Genomic DNA, 13357 nt, shown 5'->3' with positions numbered 1-13357 from the left:
GTTCCAGAGGCGGGAGAAAAGAGGTATGAAGGAGTGAAGGTGACCAGAGAGTCTTGATTTTGGCAATTTAACCATAAGAGGGTTGCAGGCAGATCTTGTGCGACCTGTAGGAATATTTGCGGGACAGAGCCCAGAGAGAGCTGGGGGGGCAAGACCAGAGAGGAGTCGGTAGAAGACGGAAAGACCACCAACCTGCCTGCGGTGAGTGAGTGAGAGGCCCTTGGAGTTAGCTTCATCGCGGGAGATTCCAATGATTCTGAATGCTTTTGTTTCAACACCGTGAAGACGAGCTAGGTATGAGGCAGGAGCAACAGCCCAGAGGGGAGAGCAGTATTCCATTGAGCTGTGGATGAAAGCCTTGTATGTGGTGAGGAGCTCAGGTGTGCCAAGGAAGGACTTCGCACGACGGAGGATGCCCAGTCAGCGACTGGCTTTGGAGGCCATATTTGAAATGTGGTTTTCCCAGGAAAGATCATGGCAGATAGTGAGACCCAAAAGCTTGATTGTCAGAACTTCTTGGAGAGGATTATTCAGAAAGTGGATGGGAGGGTTGTCCAGTCGGTCTTTTCGGAGAGACATCGTAAGAGTGTGAGATTTGTCAGGATTGAAAGACATGTTCCACTTGTTTGCCCAGTCTGTGATTTTGTCCAGGTCTGCAGAGAGTGAGGAGGCTGCAGACTGCCGATCTGAGGGATGAAGAATGGAGCGACAGAGGGTAGAGTCATCGGCAAAGAGATAGAGAGGATTTTCAAGAGAGTCAGAGAGATCATTGATGAAGACCAGAAAAAGCACAGGGCCCAGAACACTGCCTTGGGGAACTCCAGCCTGAACAGGAAGAGGAGATGAGAGAAACCCATTCAGGGCCACACGTTGACTACGACTAGAGAGGAAGTCCATCAGCCATGCGTGGAGATTTCCATGGATACCAAAAGAGGAGAGTTTGGTGAGCAGAGCGGGGTGCCAGACCGTATCGAAGGCACGTGATATGTCAAGGGAGACAGCTCTAATTTCCTGTTTGGCATTGAGGACCTCCATCCATTGTTGAGAAAGCAGAAGCAGCAAGTAGAGTGGCCAGGTCTGAAACCAAATTGATGATCAGAGATCAAGCCATTGGAGAAGAGGAAAGATTTCATATCTGAAGCAATGATGGATTCCATGACTTTGCTGATAATTGGGAGAAGGCTGATTGGTCTGTAGTTGCTGGGATCTGTTTTTGCACCTTTTTTGTGCAAAGCGGTGATGTTGGCAGATTTCCAAGCAGATGGCAGATGACCTTGAGCAAAAGAGAGGGTGAAGAGAACAGAGAGAGGGAGTGAAAGAGCGGAAGAACAGGATTTTAGAACCTGTGGGCTGATGCCGTCAGGTCCACTTGCAGAATCAGAGTCGAGGGTTGACAGAAACTTTTCCACCTTGTCAGGAGGAAAGGACACAGAGTCCAGGAGCAGCTGGGTATGACTGGGTACGGTGGGTACAGAGAGGGATGGGTTTGGGACACAAGATTTAGAGGCAAACACAGAGTTGAGGCATTCAGCTTTTTCACGTGCTGGGACAGCAGTGTGGCCGTTTGAGGTGAGGGAGGGGATGGAGGGGAGCAAACACCAGAAACAGATTGACCAGACGCCACCAGGATTTGGAAGAGGGAGACAGATAAGAGAGTTCGGTCCTGAGAACGGAGAGATGTTGTTTCCTGGCTCTCCTGAGGGTGGACACACACATGTTTCGGGCTTTGTGAAAGGAAATAAGATTTCCTTCCGTTTGATTTGCATTCCAGAAGACGAAAGCAAGTTGTTTCTGGGCAATAGCCTCACCACAAGATTCCGTGTACCATGGACGGGAGGAAGGGTATGACAACTGAAGACGAGATGGGATAAATCTGTGCATGAGAGAGAGCAATTTACTTTGGAAGAATTCCCAGGATGAGTTGATGTCAGAGGCGGTAGAGATGGGAGACCAGTCCAGATGATTGATGGCTGCTTGAAGACCCTGCCAGTTGGCCTGAGTGAAATGCCAGACTCGTCGATGCTGAGGAGGCTCTCTGAGAATGGTCAGAGAGATGTCCACTATAACAAGCACATGATCAGATGAGCCGATTGGAGCAAAAGAAGAGCAGCAGACATTTTCAGGGAAGTTAGTCATAACCAAGTCCAGAAGAGAAGATGCTCCGTTGACTGAGATCCAGGTCGGGAAATTGACAGATTGTGTCAGTCCCAGTGAGTCACAGAAGTCCATTGCTGAAGAGCCATGGCTGGTGAGAGAGGTACCCTGTAACTGTTTGAGAGAGGTAACTGTTTGCAAAGGATAAAAGCGTTAATGTTAAAAAGAGACAGGAAGCCGGATCGGGAGCCGGAAGAATAGGAAGAGGAGGAGAGAAAAGGGTGGAGCGAATGAGTCGGACAAGAAAGCCGAGTTGCTCCGGGTTCTGAAGTGAACGTTGGCGAGCCAGAGTCACTAGCGAACCTTTGGGTTTCCGGGAGAGGAATTCCTATGACGGAGTTGTCATCGCTGTGACCGGTCAACCTGCATGTCAGGTTTTGCAATCGATTCAGGAGAGGGTCATCGCCGTGCCGTGCGCCACGAGACTGGGTCGTCGGCCATTTTGACTCGCGCAGGACTTGTGCTTTGCTCGCAGTTTCGTCTCTTCTCGACCATTTTCAACGCATCCAGACGTCGATCTGGGGTGTGTGTGTGACATGGCTTTTTGAAGGTTAATTCGTCCATACCCGAGGGTGTGATCTCTCAGTCGCCTGTAGGGCGCCTTTGGATATCCCAGTCGCATTGAGGGCGCCTTTGTACAGCTGTGGCTGTGGGACTGTATTGGCCATCCGAACGGGATTCTGGTCTCGATCGGACATCGTTCTGTCGATCGCTGGAGCGAATCAACTTTGGGCTTGAAGCCGGGAATAAGAGACATTGGGGATGTTCGTGTTTCACTCACTTGGAGCACAGTGAGTTTTATATTATAGTTCAGCACAGTAAGTTTTATATTACCCAAAACTGATGGTACCATCATAGGACATGGATTGTACTATTGAATACTATTATGGTTGTACTGTTATTCTTGTGTGATCTTAATACAATATTTGTTTGTGAGTAACAATTGGGGTGGCTTCTCCATTGATCTTTGACATACGGAATAACACATTTTTCTGCCGTGACTCCTCTCGGGGCTCGGTGCTACATCGTGACCAGGGTGTCGGGGAGTAGCATGTAACAGAAATTGGGGGCTCGTCCAATTGACTCGGGGGCTCGAAATTGGGTCTTCGTCAGAGATAGAATTCCCTAACATTCCCAGAATTCCCAAATGTGGAAATTTTTTCTGACTCCCAAATTTTTCAACAATAAAAAAAAAAATTGGAAATTTTTTGTGTGAAGGTTAACAGGTGTTAACTGATAGTCACCATGGTGTTTGACGCAGGAGGCTTTGCGGCGTCCTTTAATGAGGCACAGTTCCAAGCATTAAAAAAATCAGAACTCTTGATACTGGCCAAACATTTTAACTTGGAGGTCCGAGTTAATATGAAGAAAGCAGAAATGCAGACATTGGTGACAGAATCTCTGGTGGGACAGGGCACATGGACAGAGGTAGCCTTGGATTGGTTACCGGAAGAAAAAGAAAATGTGGAGCTCCAGAAACTGGAGATGCAACTGCAGAGCCAGGAAAGGTTAAAAGCATAGGAAAGGAAGGCAGAAAAGGAAAGAGCAGAACAGGAACGAGAACTCGAGGAGAGAAGAGCAGAGGAAAGGAGAACTGCAAGGGAACTCGAAGAAAGCAGAGAAAAGGAAAGAGCAGAGGAGAGGAGAGCCGAAAGGGAGTTAAAGGAACGTGACATGGAGTGTCAGAGGGAAATTAAACTCAAGGAATTGGAATTAATGAGAGAACAGGGAGAGGTAGCATGCATGCCGGCTAGTTCGACAACTAGTCAGAACACCTGGGATGTTGGAAAACATGTGAAGCTGGTTCCACCCTTCAATGAAAAGGAGGTAGCCAACTTTTTTTTACACTTTGAGAAAGTGGCTCGAATGCTAAAATGGCCTGGGGAGTCCTGGACCATGTTAGTGCAAAGTGTTCTGGTGGGTAAAGCTCAAGATATTTTTTTCGGCTCTACCAATTGACCAATGTGCAGATTATGAGATAGTGAAGAAAACCATTCTCAAATCCTATGACTTGGTCCCTAAAGTTTACCGGCAAAAATTCCGGAATGCCAGGAAGAGGGAGAGTGAGACCCATGTGGAGTTTGCCAGAATGAAGGAAACCATGTTTGATCGGTGGTGTGATTCGAAAGGGGTTGGGAAAGACTTCAAACTGTTGCGACAATTGATCCTGGTGGAGGAATTCAAACAATGTGTCCACGAGGACATTAAAGTACATCTGGAGGAAAAGAAGGTACCAGAGTTGTATGAGGCAGCAACCGTGGCAGATGACTGTGCCTTGACACACAGGATGGGGTTCCACAAACCTAACTTCTCGCCTAAAATTAGCCAGGGGAGTTATGGTACATCCGGTGCGGAGAACGAAAATTCATGGGGGTGGCCTCGAGAGGACTATGAGGACAAATCTGATACCGCGACTTTTAGGGATCAGAAGACTACAGTTCCAAGACAGACCTATCTTCCGGGGGGCTCGAGGCAAACCACGAGTTTCTCCTCCGGGCCTACTTGCGCTTTTTGCAAGAAACCTGGACACTTGATGTCCCACTGTTATGCCCTGGAAAGGAAAAATCAGGAGCGGAGTCAGACTAGTATAGCTCCGAATGCATTGGCAAATGTGAGAAATCGCCCTCAAAAGGGTTACAAACCATTTATTTCAGAGGGGTTGGTGTCACTGGATGGAGACTTGACTAACCAGAGACCTGTTAGGGTGTTGAGGGACACAGGAGCACATCAATCTTTGATGCTTGAGGGCATTTTGCCATTGTCAGAGAAGACGGCAACTGGTGTTAGTGTTCGTTTACAGGGGGTTGGTGGCTGTGTTAAAGCTCCACTTCATGTCATCCATTTAGAGTCTGATTTGGTGTCAGGACCGGTCACCTTAGGTTTACAAGCCACTCTTCCTGTAGAGGGAGTATCTTTTGTTATCGGGAATGATTTGGCTGGTGATCAAGTTTCTGGTACCCCGATGTTTGTTGAAAAGCCTAGTATGGAAAATAACACCAAAGAGGTAGAGCAGGAGAATCCGGGTACCTTTCCATCCTGTACCGCGAATCGTGCTATGGGTAGGAAGCGCCCTGAAGAGAAGAGGAGGTACCCTGAAACTAGGTGTCAGCACACACAAGTCATGGATGGAAGCAATGTTGGCATGCTCTTTGTAGGTGGACTGAACTTCAACACAAGGGAAGATGTTCTGGATTCTGTCTTCGGCAAATATGGACTGCTCTTGGAAGTGCTGCTGATAAAAGACAGGGAGACGCAGAAGTCAAGAGCGTTTGGCTTTGTCACGTTTGAAAACACAAAGGACGCCAAAAATGCAGAAAAGGATTTGGATGGCAAGGATTTGGAGGGTCGGACCATAACAGTAGAGAAGGCAGGCCATAGGTGTCGAGGGGGCTATAGAGGAGGAAAACGTGGAGGTAGTTTCAGGGGTGGCTATGGCTCCCGGGGTGGGAGTAGTAGTTTTGGTGGTGGCTGCAGTCGATATTACTATGGAGGCTCCCAGAGTTACGGCAGCTCCCGAAGGGATGATTATCAGGGTAGTGGCCGAGAAGGAGACCGCTATTCACGTGACTATAGCGACAAGTGGTCCAACCATGATTATTATGAAAGTTAGGAAGAGTTGAAGCACTGAATGCTGCGGAGCAGCTGAGCCAAGATTCCTACACGGATTAATCGCGACGTTCCTAAAGGCATCCATGTGGTGAACTTTCCGACATGGATTAACCGAGAACTCCACGTTCATAAAGGCATCCATGTAGTGAATACTTCCAGGCCTCACCACCCAACAACCATAGAACCTGGCTCTCAGCTCGGCCTCCCGGGAAAAAGTGCTATAGATTTGTTTGCCTTTGGATTTTTGATCAAAACCCCTTAACCTTCATTCAAAAGAAACTAAAAATAAAAATCAGAGGTTGAGGAGATGGAGTTTGGCTTTGCAGGGGTTCAACTTGGAAATTGAGCATGTAAAGGGCAGGGACAATGTCATTGCTGATGCTTTGTCCAGAGTGAGTTAAGTTTGGAAATCTCTGTAAGTTGTTTGAAGTTGTTGCTTTATTTTTGGGAAATATTGATTATTATTGCTCACGGGAATTGATGATTTGGGGTGTGAGGCTACTTTTGTTTGTTTAAAGAATTTTGCCTACAAAGAAAGTTTTCACTATGTTCAAACTTTCTTTCTTGAGGGGGGGAAGTGTTACGGATTCGTCACTTCCGTTGATGTGGTTTTCCTCCACTTGAAATATTTCTGATTCTATGTACTATTATTGTCTTCTAAAGGTTTATTGTTCATGAACTGTTTGCAAAGGATAAAATCGTTAATGTTAAAAAGAGACAGGAAGCCGGATCGGGAGCCGGAAGAAGAGAAAGAGGAGGAGAGAAAAGGGTGGAGCGAATGAGTCGGACAAGAAAGCCGAGTTGCTCCTTGTTCTGAAGCGAACGTTGGCGAGCCAGAGTCACTAGCGAACTTTCGGGTTTCCGGCAGAGGAATTCCTATGATGAAGTTGTCATCGCTGTGACCGGTCAACCTGCATGTCAGGTTTTGCGATCGATTCAGGAGGGAGTCATCGCCGTGCCGTGCGCCACGAGACCGGGTCATCGGCCATTTTGACTCACGCAGAACTTGTGGTTTGCTCGCGGTTTCGTCTCTTCTCGACCATTTTCACCGCATCCAGACGTCGATCTGGGGCATGTGTGTGACGTGGCTTTTTGAAGGTTAATTCGTCCATACCCGAGGGTGTGATCTCTCAGTCGCCTGTAGGGCGCCTTTGGATATCCCAGTCGCCATGAGGGCGCCTTTGTACAGCTGTGGCTGTGGGACTGTATTTGCCATCCGAACGGGATACTTGTCTCGATCGGACATCGTTCTGTCGATTGCTGGGGCGAATCAACTTTGGGCTTGAAGAGACATCTTGAATAAGAGACATTGGGGATGTTCGTGTTTCACTCACTTGGAGCACAGTGAGTTTTATATTACCCAAAACTGATGGTACCATCGTAGGACATGGATTGTACTATTGAATACTATTATGGTTGTACTGTTATTCTTGTGTGATCTTCATACAATATTTGTTTGTGAGTAACAATTGGGGTGGCTTCTCCATTGATCTTTGACATACAGAATAACACATTTTTCTGCCGTGACTACTCTCGGGGCTCGGAGGTACATCGTGACCAGGGGGTCGCGGAGGAGCACGTAACACTTTCTTCTCCAAAACAACACACACAATTTTGATGAAACCTGATCACAACTTTCCTCACCCGAGATGTACCAATGTTTGTTCAAGCCATTATAAAAATCGGGGTTGAAGGAGATATACGGGGTTGGGGAACAGGGGGGGGGGGGTAATTGCCCCCCAAAATACGTACTTTTTTGTTTGTTTGTTTAAAATCTTATGATTATGTTATTGTGATTGTACATGCTGCCCTGTCTTCTAGCAACCATTGAAATTGGTTTAAAATACCGTGATACTGTTTAAAATATCTTGAGTTGGTGTCGTTTACTGCTTTGTTCTACGATGTAACCGCCCAGGTGCATTTCCCCTATATATTTTTTCATTTTCTGTCCTACTCACAATTTGAAGTACATTAAATCCAATGTTACACTTCTTATTCTTATTTCTACACTTCTAGACTACACTTCTTATTTCTCAAATAAAAATTGTGATTTGTGATTTATAATGGATGCCTTTACTATAATTTAAGGATCACAGGGAGTGGATGGAGGGATGAGGTGGAGGACTTTGTAGACAAACTTGAACATACAAGACTGGAAGAATAAAAGGGATCTGCAAACGGATTAGATTGATTCATGAGGTTGGAACCACTCACTATGATAACTTCATTTTAGAGAATGTATTTCATGGTTTGCTAATCAATAGGAAGGGTGTATTTTCAAAACAGAGGATGAATGGTGTTGATTAAAAGTCGAGAATGATAAATATAAATTTTTCCAATCTTTAAGTTTCAATTGTCATTTCAGAGTTCAATGATATATTGGCAAAACTCCATTTCGATATATATATATTGTTATGAATTTTGGGGTAGGCATATATAGATTTAGGTAGATCTGAATAGGTATCATGCTTCGTTTGTTGAGTTAGAACAATCTCGATGTAATAAGTTCTGTGTTTAGGCGGTTTGTCGGATTAAGTGTGTACCTGTGATCATAGATATATAACACTCGATGTCGCGCGACACCTCCCCGGATACGTAGAACAGTCCGCCATCTTGGGGAGGTCCTTCAAAGCTGACGTGCTGGTGCAGTTAAAAGCGGCGAAATGCCGCAATTTTGTGCAGCGTACGGCTGTACAAATAAACATACATTGGAGTCAAGGGACAAAGGCATCACATTCCACAAGTAAGTCATGTCGATGGACTCAGGTAATCGTGTTGATGAGCGGGAAACCACCATTACTGATTGTGTTTAATTTAAAAGTTAACACGTTGACGGACTCGAGTCGAATGTGAAACAAGTGGATGATTTACACGGATTATCAAGATTGAGGTTGAGATCCTGCGCGCGGCGTATGATAGGTGATCATATGAAGATTTGTTATTTCTTTTTTTTTGTATACAAAGTCGAGGCTCGTGTAAGAGCTAACGCATTAAACACAAAAAAAGACAAACAGACACATAAAACATAAAATGAAGGGAGTGGGAGACAAGAGGGGCAGAGAGAGGGAAACACACAAACACAACAGTAGAGAGCAGGGACATCGGGAGATCTATGGAAGGGAGAGGGCTGGAGGTTGTTGGAGAGGGGGGGGGGGGGGGGCGAGTGGTACACAGAATATAACAAATGGACATTGCTAGGAATTTCCGGAATGAAGTCTGAGGTTCAAAGAGGTGGATTTGGGATGTATTAATGGGGGTAGAAAAGATCAAGATTTTGGATGGGGGAAGATAAGAGATGGTAGTGAACAGCTGTTTTAATGAAAGATACGCTCATTTTACCCCACAAAAACACAGACACATACACACACATAAACACACACACACACGCATAAACACAGCCATATACACACACACACATACACACAGGCACACACATATACACACACATAAACGCACACAGACATGCACACACACACACACACACACACACACACACATACATACATACATACATACACACACACACACACACAAACACAGGCATACACACACATGCATACATACACTGTCTCTGCCGTGCCTGTGGGTGTCTGTCTGCCAAGCCGGTCTGTCTGTGTCTTCTGTCTCTGTTGCGCCAGTCTGTCTCTGTTGCGCCGGTCTGTGTCTGTGTCTGCCGTGCGAGTCTGTGTATGTGTCTGTCGATCCGTGCCAGTCTGTGTCTGTCTCTTGACACAGGTGTGTGTCTGTCTCTGCCGTGCCAAGCAAACAACACTCAGCCTTCCATGCACACATCTCCCATCCAAGCACAAACCGAGTTTCTTAGATGACAGGATTATGTGTGTTATACATGTACATGCATTTAAACACAACAATTGTTTGAGGTCGGGATTAATTGATTGAGCTTAATTGATAGCCTTTTAAAAAAGTATTATTTGGTTAGTCCATATTTAACATGTTATATGTACATCTAATCTTAATTAATTTCCTGTGAGTCACAGAGAATGTTTATTCAGTGTCTGGTCTGCTCCTGCTGTGTGGGTGGTCTGCAATTCTGGAGGGTCCGCTTATTCTGGCCGGTCTGATTTTTACAGTACCCCCAACTTTCCTCCTATGAAAAACTTTGCTCTTATTAAATAGAAATTTTCCTCAGCATTAAAATGAGGTATTAATTGTACAGATCCGTTCATAATTAACCGAGCTACGGTCTAGGAGTCAATTTTTTAGCCTTGGATCCAATGATCACACATGCTGGTTGTACCTCCGCAATATGGCGGCACTTCCGACGTATCGCGACAACAAGCGCTGATAGGCCATGCGGCATCAAGTAATATATCTATGCCTGTGATCATACAAGGATGATCGTGTGTTAAATAGTTGTAGGGATTAGGCTAATTCCCACGTGTGTGAAACCTGTGATCAATCCATTGTCCCTTATGGCAACACACTCTTATACAGTAGATAGATCCATTAGTGCACCACATTAATTCATTCCCCGGCCGCCACAATGACTGACCGGAAAGACAAGCAGCAAGCGACCGCACACTATGACACCATGGCGGTCAAACATTGACCAGGCAGGCTGAGAGCCACGTACAGGGAGAACTCATGATTTGTCGGGGAAGGGACAAAAAGCTTCCCCGTGATTGGGGGTAAGGAAGGTGAAGGAGAGACACACTGATTGGCCACCAACCGATGACACCAGGCCAATCATGGCGGAAGGCGCAAAACCACTACCTAGAAGGAGGTCGTTGATTGAAGGACAAGCGCCGGTGACGTGAGAAGGCGCGAAAGACCACCAATAAATGAGGCACCGGTTAGGGGAGATAGAGAGTGATGTCAGAAGGCAATCGATAAAACCACTGGAAAGCCAACATTTTGCCCTTCTCGTTCTTGGACTGATCCTGCCCAGATCTCTCTATTCCCTTTGTTCTTTTCGCTTTGGCTTCTGCCCTTCCCAGACCTCCCCTCTGCCCTTGCCTTTTGCTCCATTTGGACCCTTCTCCCTTTTGCGAACCACGAATTACCTGCTGGACGACGGACATTGGTGCAACGTTGGAACGCCATTGATTCTCCTCCCTGGCTACATGCGAGCGAGGCTTGCGACTGGAGCGGGCAAGACCGGGGTGAGTGAGTGGCTCGGCCTAGCAGTATGCGGACGGGGGCGCATCGAGGCCTGTCTTCCCACCGACCGGAGCTGCGTTGGACAATGGCTCGAGCCTGAGAATTCCTGACGACACAACATCCAGACAGATAAGATGCATCCACAAACACGACAAGTTATTTTCGATTATCCTTCCATTTGTGCTGTATGTGAAGTCTGTGCGTGGGGACGTCCCAACCTACGTCTTAGTTCTTCCATCGCGTAATTTGTTATCGGGTCTGTAATAAATATTTATTGCTGTACATTTTACCTCCGTCTCGGGTTGAGTTATTAATTTGCAGGTGAAGACATCGTCGGACAGACAGGTAAGCACGGCATCCTTCCCCAATCCCCCGGCTTGTGTGTCGATCTGCCATAAATTGGAAACGCCTCCAAGTAAGCTCGAATCCATCCGTGGACGCTCTGTTTTAACTGAGAGCGTCCGCACGACAATGTATGTATATATATATATATATATATATATATATATATATATATATATATATAATTATATATATATATAATTATATATACATGTATATAATTATATATATATTTATATATATATATATATATATATATATATATATATATATATATATATATATATATATATATATATATATATATATATATATATATATATATATATACAGTATACTATACATATATATATATATATGTATATATATATAAATATATATATTGTTACGGATCTCAACGTCGGCCTTTTTTTCCCTTAAGAAGGGGGGATTAATCCCCTTGTGTGCGACTGACCGACGTGAGTCCTGAAGTTGCGCAGCTCCCTCCAGGGAGGCAGGTGAGCAACCCCGTTCGCGACCGCGGACAAGATGTTAATTGCCGAGCGGATTAGCAGCCACGGCACGAACCATTAGCAAGTAACTAGACCCGATTCTTAACGTTGGCCAAATCGTGCCACAGGTATCCAATGGGGAAATCACTAAGACGAACAGATGTGAGGAAACCAGAAGGTAAGGAAGAACAAATATAATTTATTACTAATATTTACACAATTAAAGGAACCAAGGAGAAGGAAAGATACGAAAATAATGACAGAAAGGATGGAAGGACCAGAAGACACAGTGCAATATTAACTTACCTAAACAGGCTTAACTTATACCCCAGGACAACACAGAAGACGGACGACAGTCAGACTTACACGGGGGGGAGATGATGATAGGGATGAATGGCACGAATGGCTGGAAGGGGAGGAAGGTTCAGGCGGTCCACAGAGCTGGAAGGATGCGGATCCGGTTCGTGTAAACGACAAGGCTCGAGGTGAGCGGCCGCCGACCCTTCTCAATCTCGTTCGCATGGCGGCGTTTCTTCGTAGCAGCGGGTCGAAGCTGCGTGTCATGGGGGGGGGGGGGGGGGACTACGGAGGTCCCGAAGCTGCGGTTTGTTCCTCAACTTTCGCAGTGCTCACTCCTCCACTGAACTCTCAACAACAACCACTCAACTCTCTCCCGGTGGACTGCCAACTCTCTGACGCATCTCTGGTGGGGGCGTCGTGTGATGGGTTATATAGGCCACACCCTCGAATCTTCGTGAACCTCCCCGATCGTTCTTTCTCCGCCCTCTCAAGCCAAACCCCTCGTGATTGGTTGGTTGATCGGGGCTGGCTCACTTCTCCTTCCGATGACGAGGGGCGGAGACACGCATTTCTTCTCCGGACTGACCGCGTGCTCAATTGAGAGCGAATGCAGTTGGCAATGCGGTTGGAAATGGAGGCTTTGGGAATGGAGGCTTTGGGAATGGAGGCTTTGGGAATGGAGGCTTTGAGGGAATTTAAAAGGGGATCTATCTTATTTCAATTTGATGCAATGCAGAGTCAACTAATGGGAAACATAGCCTTAAACTAATACACATAAGAAGGAAATAACTATTTAGAAGGGTATATGGTGACCTACGTGCATATATAGGGACTAACTAAGAGGACGACCTTTGAGCTTTACACTACGGAGGTATTTACAAGGAATCATTACACTTTACAGAGGGTGCTATTTACAACAATTCTCAAATCCACAACACTGCACCCTCATCCTCCAAGGCACGTCCCGGGCCTATAAAACTTTACTTAGTGTGACACGTAGGTGTAATTCCCTCTACAATTAACCTGACCCTGAGTGTGACAGTTTTAAAACACAAATAAATATGTCCCTCTGGTGTATTGCACCCTACCTAACAGATTCACGCCCACAGCTAACCGAATTGCGGAATTAATTCTCAAACTAAACATGTACGGTGGGGAGCATTACTTACAAGTGACGCTGATGGTATTTACAAAATGCAAGCCAGGACTTGCGATTGTTCTTTTGGGGGGGGGGGGGGAGACAGCCTGCGCTGCATCGACGCACCAGCACCAATTATCATCAAAGCACCATAAAGCACCAAAACGCACTGGAGTGCACAATCACCACAGTTCAAACAAAA

The sequence above is a fragment of the Myxine glutinosa genome, chromosome 6 (genome assembly GCF_964187855.1).
Source record: "Myxine glutinosa chromosome 6, kmMyxGlut1.1, whole genome shotgun sequence".
NCBI classification, from domain to species: Eukaryota; Metazoa; Chordata; class Myxini; order Myxiniformes; family Myxinidae; genus Myxine; species Myxine glutinosa.
Note: the sequence above shows the minus strand (reverse complement) of the source record.